At 33.4% G+C, this 8,564-nt stretch overlaps 1 long non-coding RNA gene across 1 annotated transcript; it reads right to left on the reverse strand.

Moving 5' to 3' along the window:
* Window positions 1-6,017: 6,017 nt before the first annotated feature.
* LOC128885645 (uncharacterized) lies at window positions 6,018-6,969 on the reverse strand. Its single transcript, XR_008459635.1, has 3 exons — window positions 6,480-6,969; window positions 6,225-6,317; window positions 6,018-6,152 (listed from the first exon to the last, which is right to left on the reverse strand). It is a non-coding gene; the product is annotated as an uncharacterized LOC128885645 (long non-coding RNA).
* Window positions 6,970-8,564: the final 1,595 nt, after the last annotated feature.

Genomic DNA, 8,564 nt, shown 5'->3' on the forward strand with positions numbered 1-8,564 from the left:
TTCCTTGTTTTCCTTGACGGGAGATTAACAAGTCAATCATGTGTCAATTTCTTAAGTAATCAATTGCTCGTACCTTTGGAAAAAGATTCATTAAATGAACATTGTATGCGATGTGTGCATGACGGTGCGCATTCGATCGAGTAGCCAGGTAGTTCTTGACCGAATGATTTTCTAATAGATGGACGTGGCAGGACCTATTGCCTGGTTTACTCGGATCTAAATCGGATGGGTTTTTAAGCTCGAGATGACTTGAAACATTCAATTATTCGACGATAGTTATAACTAGCTAACACATTTGTGATGCAACGCAGTAACATATTATTCTCTAAATTTACAATTAAAGTATTATATTCTCTTTTGAATTTGTTTCTAATAGATTGGGGTTTAATGTACATTAAAATTATATGTTTTCGTATTTATAAATAATAATTTAAAGTACTACCTCGTGTTGCAGCTTTAAAAGTTTGTTTGATAAATTAATCTTGTACAAAAACTGTAAAACGTGATAAATGGTCTTCATCTAGTTGTCGAGAATCTGTTAGACTGGACAAGAGTTAATTAAAGAACAACTTTTATCTCGAAGTAATAGTAATTATGCTTGTTAAGTTCTTTCGTTGACTAAATATGAACTTTTCGTGCATAACATTGACGTATGGATCAGATGTTAAGTAAATCTTGATATCGTTTATAAAGAAAAATTAATTATAATTATTTTAATTCGCGTGTAGCATAAATGTGCAAAAATTATATTAAATTACTATGGATAAAATTTGTTTGTTAATAACCAATCCCCATCACGTAATTAATTGATTATCATAATGATCAAAAAATAAATTGATACGCATTACTAATTATGAAACATTCTAATTATTTATTTCGTAATAACTTATGTAAGATTTGCGATTCCATCCTCCAATGTATCCTTCAGTTGTACTATTTCTATTTTTTTACAACGCGTTTATGCTTGCATTAGAAATTCTCGCAGCCTTGCAATAATTTAGATTTGGGCTTTGAAACGTAAAGGAATTCGTGTATTTGATAAAGAGATACCGAATCTCTGAAGCAATTAGTACGAAATCGTATAACGAGTTCTATCTGATATCGTAATATGGATGTAATGGCACTAATGGAAATGTAGCTTCGAGAACCAAAGATTGGCAACGTAGGTAATTTTCTCGCCCCCCCCCCCCCTCGTCTTTTATCTATTTAAACTATCGGTTCTTCTCGACGAGCGAAATCCTTATGCAACGTGTACTATTTTTCAGATGAGTTTAGAAACAGATTGTTATTTCAGAAAGTTTGGAATTATGTAATATTCTTAATCCATTGCTTTCCGCATCCGGACTGTGTGTTTCTTTGTTCGAAGCTATCATTAAGTTACATATGTATTGTCTATTTGAAAACTTCTTGCCACGAAACGAGAATGAATCTCAATATCGTGTGTATCTGCAGATCGAAACAAGTAGGCGGTTATATTAACTAAATGTGTTCATCTGCAACGTTAAATAAAGTGAAATAAAAATAAAGAATGAAATAGTAGCAGTCCATTTATGAAAGAGGAAATATATAAAAGTATTTTATAATTTCAATATTGATTTCTATATATACGCTTTCTATATACAGGGTGTCCCAGAATTAGTGTAAGAACATATGAAAGTAATATTTGATACACCAAAGAAGGAAAACTTGTTGTCCCACATGAATTCCCGCTTTGAAATGAAATACACGAGAAAAATATTACGTTAGGCATTAATGAACCGGGACTTTTACATCGCAAAATAACGACAATAAGAGCAATCGACAAACGTACCTACAACGGTGCGATTAATGAAGAGCGACGACTTGAAAAGATTTATTCGAAAAATGGATGAAAACATTTAATTACTTTCCTGTGTTATTTCCGTTGAACTTCTAAAATGTCAAGATGGTATTTGTTGAAATTCGTATTTCTATTAATTTGTTTCATCGTGTAGGAAAGTTTGATCAAATTAAACCGCGCGAGTTACTTCATATTTATGAGAACTACGTAAACAAATTTAAATAGATTAATTGAATCAGTTAATTTTTGTTCGTGTAAAAGAAAAAGTATCATCTTGCATTTCTATTTCTCCTTTATTCTCGTATTTTATTTTTATATGCATTCTTAGCATTTACGTATGTATTTATTTATTTAATTTGTTTATTTCCGTAATACAATTTGTATTATATTTGTATTATATTTGTATTTGTATGTCCGTAGTAAAATTTGTATTACCATTAATAGTAAATCTTTAAACTAGAAAAGAATCCTTTTTCCTGACATACGATGATCAATGATAGTATCAGGTATATTTGTAATTAAGTAGTAGTTATTGTACGTGTACGCATCACGTGTTTCACGAGCATACGTATACTTATACGTCATCGCATGACAGGCGAGGTAATGTGTTACGAACTGTAAAGCATGCAATCATTAATATTGTCAACGCGTCTAGGATGTAGACTTCTACCTTTTATATCCACTTACCTTGGCGATGGTCGCCAGAACAATCAATTGTAGGGAACTTCGTGTATATTTCAGTGACGATTACGACACTTTTCCGTCGTGTATTATTATTGTCCTCCTTACAAGAAAATAGTGCAGAGATATCAAGGTTATCTTTGATTCTTTTAAAACGCTTAATATTTTATTTCAACATTTGAACGAGAATCTAATTTTGTTTTCAAGGAGTATAGCAGAACCTCGATTATCCAAAACTCTATTACCCAAATTCTCTATTATCTAAACCGTGATTTTTATTAATATTTAATCGAAGACTGAATGCTACTATATGCATTGTAAATATTCAATTAATTCGGAGATGTACATATTTAATGCATTTTAAAGATTATTATTATTCCGAGAATGTTTGCACATTTTGAACTGTATTGGCAATCTTGTAAAAATCTCGTCAAGATCTCGTCGAGATAAAAGTATTAACATACTTATGCTTGTTCGTTATGCTACATACTTTAACTTGTTCGTTAGGAAGTTATTTATATCCGTTAGTTTTTTTTTTTACGCCTTGCTAATTATTAGACTGCGGATCTTTATGCAAAGTAAAATCTTCGCGAACGTCCCTACAAAAATTGAACCTAAATAGAAATTTATTATATTCTGCAAAAATATTATAACATGAACATTACTTTCAATCCTTCTTATATGCATAAAGATACGCAGTCTACTAATTATGATCGATAATGCTTACGCTTCCGTATCATTTCGACGGCTTTGTTGCGCGCACGCATGTCAGGCGTGAATCAGTCGTTTTCTTTGTGACAAATTTAAATGGTTGATAATTTACCTTTGTATCGTACACATTCCTAGAAGACAGATGGGAGAAAGATAGGTCAGCCGTTTTCATAGACTCAAGGTCTCCAACGGGCTATTAAACAAATCTTTTATAATCACAGAGTATGGTCCCAGGAATTATCTGTGAAAATTTCCAAGGTGATCCTTTTACTTCGCTATCCGTTGTGCAGTTTAACCTTTTCGTTTATGAAAGCAGAGATCACAATTCATCTGAACGAACGGGGCGCATTAGGAGAGAAGAAATTACTCCGTTACAGTTTCCCTGTAATTATCGGACGAGCAAGACGAAGCTTCTTATCAGGTCTTACACTTCGGCGCGTTTACTGTCGTGCGAAAATAATACAGTAGAGTCTCTCGTATATGATCTAATTGAGTGACGAACATCAGTTTGTTCGGATAATGGAATAATCGTATTATTTTACATTAAATTTCAATTTATTCAAATAGAAATTAAGATAATTGACATCTTGTTTAAATATTTAAGGATCTCGGATTTTGTTATATTGAATTTCAATTTATTCAAATAGAAACTGATGAAATTGGCAACTTGTTTGAATATTTAAGGATCTCGGATTTTGTTACATTAAATTTCAATTTATTTAAATAGAAACTAACAAAATTGACAACTTGTTTGAATATTTAAGGATCTCGGATTTTGTTACATTAAATTTCAATTTATTTAAATAGAAACTAACAAAATTGACAACTTGTTTGAATATTTAAGGATCTCGTATTTTGTTATATTGAATTTCAATTTATTCAAATAGAAACTGATAAAATTGACAACTTGTTTGAATATTTAAGGATCTCGCATTTTTTTATCGTTTATATTACGTGTTAAATTTGATATTCGGGACACGTGTATCATTAATGGTACACGCAGGACGTATTCACGTAATGCGCTGGATACATGTATTTTATGAAAAATTTAATACTGTAATATTTTAGGATTACCGGAAAGGTCTGTCCGTTCCGGTTACAACTTTTTAACAAGTATGCGCATATTCATTAATAACGGTATAAAAATTGCAATCATGATGTCATAAATAATGATAAAAATTATATTATTCAATTAAATTTATTCAAGGTATGAAAAATTCATTATTTTGTATTATTATAAAAACGGACGGAACTTCACGGTAGACCTAATATATATTTCACACAAAAAGAATGAGGCATTATTACAAATGGAATATAGAACAAAAAACAAGCTCATATTTACAAAGAACAAGATTATCAGAAGAAATATAAACCAGAAAAAAACAGGACACTACAATTAAATTATTCATTATTATTATTGTTAGATGTAAGAAATTTGTTACCTAATCACAAGTAATTATTTGTATAAATTATTAATGACTCACGTATGTATTTTATAGATGTGTAATAAATGTAATTCGCAATGGTCGCTAATGGTGTACATGCTGATGTAACAATAAATAAATAAAAAAATATATATAATAATCCAATTAATTATATATTATAATAAAATATTGTGTCATAGTATGTCAATAGTTTTCGAAACATCAAATAGCCTGAACGACGAATAATGTTAACGATTTTTAACCGACTCCGAAAAGGAGGAGGTCACTCAATTCGACATGTATATTTTTTTTTTCGTATACAAATTTTAGGCATATCCGTTACTTTTTTACCTCTGCTTCTGCCACGTTAGATTGCTAATGGCGTGCTGCGATTGTTACCCCGGCGATAAACGGTAGCCAGGGTGTCTTCGAGTTCCCACGAGTCTCGAGCAGTTGAAACTACCGACACGCGAGAAAGTTCGTGATTTTCCTGTTGCAGGCGGCAGCATCATATCTACGTGACCGCGCATCATTTCGCAATCTTAAGCGGCCAAGGGATGCGGGACAAGTTACAATAGACGTCAATTAATTCAAAAGGTCAGCTTCCCGTCATAGTAGCCCGCGCCGCACAGAGCCTTTGCAACGAAAACAGTCGGAATGATTTATTCCGGTCGATCAACGAAGAAGTAACTCGAAATCGCTGGATGCGCATCCGAACTTCCTTCCAACCTTGAAGCTCAATCTTCTGACACCCCTTAACGTGCATTCTGGTGCAGGGCGTCAATTTTTAGATTCTTTTTGAATATTTCTGTTTTAAATATTTAAGGAATTTTTATAAAGGTGTAGAAGTCTAAAAGAAAACTAGGGTCCTCGCGATCCTCGGATCGACGCTTTATCTACACGACCAATCCCGTACTTTACGTTTCGTGTTCTTGTTGGACTCCTTATTCTTGGGCACCGCGATTTTAAAAGGGGTTTTGGACACACATTTAATCACATTTTAAGAATATACACAATTTTTTTCCAGGTAAAAGTAATCAAAATGAAACGTAGTACAAGCGATCTCATGAAGTCTGTCCTGAACAAAATATATGTTCGTGATTGCCACGATTCCAGGCGTTCTGTTTATCTGAAACGAAAAAATCAAGAATCATCTTCATTGAACTTAGCGTTGCTATTAAAATTTTTTAAATTATGTATATTAATTATGTATTATGTATATTAAAAATATGTTTTTTAGAATGATCGGATTTTGAAAACCGTGGTTCAGACGATAAAGGCACATGTGATGAATATTCACTCCTTTGAAGTCTTTTTGTTCTTCTTGTGTCTGCCACGTGCAATATGTATACATTTTATTTCTTCAATTTGCTTATATATTCTTTCACAATCGTTTCTCATCTCTTTAATTAAAATATATACGGTTTAATAAGAGTGTCAATTTATTAATTAAAGAATATGTATACATTTTATTTCTTCAATTTGCTTATATATTCTATCACAATCGTTTCTCATGCCTTTAATTAAAATATATACGGTTTAATAAGAGTGTCAATTTATTAATTACAGATCCAACCACACTTCCTTACCTCAAAAATTAACTTTAAAGGGTCCCAAAAAAATTCATAAATGTTCATAAATGTTCTCTTTCGAATCGTTCTAGGTAGGCTTCCTATTTGAACCTATAGAAACGCATAACTCGTTACGAATTATTCTATTTTCTTCTAATTCTGAGGTTCGTCGTTTCCTCCGCGGAAACCGCAGTTTAAGTGTACCGTGTTATAGGAGGGTTATAGGAGTGTTATAGGAGCCACGCGTCATCTTGTACGGAAAGTTGAAATCACCTGATGCGCGACGAAGCTTCCCTCCAGTCGCAATTCCATTCGAGCCACTCGTGCTCCCTCCGGTCTTTTGAACGTGGCCGATCTACGTCGAGGGTTGCGTCACGATCGGGACGATGTCATCGACAGACGGCAACTTCGTAATTAAATGTCCACCTGAAACGTACCGCGTCGTCGCATCGTCGATCGATCGATCGCAATTTCCATGTTGCGCAGGTCGCAGTGAACACACGTAGTGCATCGAGAACGCGCGCGGTTTACAAGAGCACGTTCCCAACGCACGTTGCGTGCCCCACGCGGTGTTTCGTTTTCGTTTTACTTTTTATTTCCCCTTAACTTTCGCAATCCATGACACGGTATCCCGTTACATCTACGAAACAAAACTAATCGCGTTGGACTTCTCGGACGCGTGAAAATTATGGCTTTATTCAATCGTTTTTGTTATGGAAATGAACCATTAATTCACCTAATGGAAGATCTTCTTGCTGGGTTTTGTTATTCATATATTGAATAGAGAAATGATAATTTTTATTTAGATTTTTGTAAAATAAAATAGCAATGCTGGAGCCATTACACGATAAGCTTTCTTCGACTTGAAATAAAAAACCAGCATCTATGACTAATTTTTATTGGATCATGATATGTGTTTTATTCATAACTTCGTATGCTACACAATTTAGAATTGTTAATATTAGCTAAGTTCAATCCATAACTCCAAGTTATTCTCGTCATACTTTGACTAGCAAGTTTTTAAGTGTCAGATTTTAAACTACAAGAAACACAATATAGTTTTTTACTCTTTTATAGGTTTTATCCGAATAGCGTGTAAGGTTCTTGGCTTGTTGTCATCGTCGCTATCTATATTTTCCTTACAAAGATATTTTATTTCTCTTCTCGACGTAATTGAAAAATGGATGGGTTTATAATAAAACAGATTTAGATCTGACTGTCTTTACTAATCGCTTGTAATTGACTGAGGAGAATTATTTTTTATTTGTAAACAATTACCGATAACGATCGACAAATACATTTGGAGTAGAGATTGAACCTTGCTTGCTTTAAATAATTGTTTTTCATGAAAGTCGTACTATCATACAGATTGTAGATAATTTTAATATATCAAATTCGACGTCTGCGCCTTAAAATATTTTCTGTTCTATCTTCATCTTCGTCGACGCAGTCTACTGAGACCATCGTTAAACGCTATAGTTCGTAGATATATATAGAACCTACTATAGAACAATACGGAAATAGTATTCGTGTGTTGCGACATTGATGGAATCTATATCTGGAAAGCTGTGCAATTGAAGTGGTAAAATTTCCATAACATCGTTGTACTTCTTCTAGTTCGATTTTACCGTAGTTGAAGAGTTATCTTCATGGACGTGGAAGAAGACTAAACGTATGGATGAGATGAATGATTCATATTCTGGTTTAAAGGGAACGACTCCATTCTGTACCGTATTCTTTTATCGAATGTGAATTGTTTTCTAGGGTGACGTGGCGACCAACGTGTTAAATAGTTGAGACTCTAATTTAGTATTAGAATTAATTGGACATCGACGGATTCCACGTGAGATTCCACACATGTACAAATAATAAGACACGCACTCGTTCATGTTTGATAATATTAAAGAAATTATTTCTTGTAATAATTACAGCGAATAAATCCGTATAAATATTCATTAGATTGAATGGATCAGCAATATGAACGGGATCAGGCTGCGTTACCGGTTTTAGATAGATAATGAGATCAAAGGAGAAAGGAAATTTCCCTGGCACGGATGACGTTGCGTCTTCGCGAACTGATACATTTAGCTTTTCGCAACTACTATATTCTTCGTGCACGCGCGCACACGTTCGCACAGCAAAACGGTATTGCGCTTACGTTGTTCGCTTACAAATGCTCAGATTGCTTTATGCTGCCATTATTAATCGTTGCGTTAAGTAATCTGCACTCTTTAGACGTTTCTGCGTGTTCGTAGAACACTGCGTTTCTCCGTTTAAACTGTGCAGAATTTTCAATTACTTATCAACAGTCTCGATGCAACTTTGCAATGCAACTCTAATGACATTTCATCGAATAAC

The sequence above is a fragment of the Hylaeus anthracinus genome, unplaced genomic scaffold (assembly GCF_026225885.1).
Source record: "Hylaeus anthracinus isolate JK02 unplaced genomic scaffold, UHH_iyHylAnth1.0_haploid 11981, whole genome shotgun sequence".
Classification (NCBI taxonomy): Eukaryota; Metazoa; Arthropoda; class Insecta; order Hymenoptera; family Colletidae; genus Hylaeus; species Hylaeus anthracinus.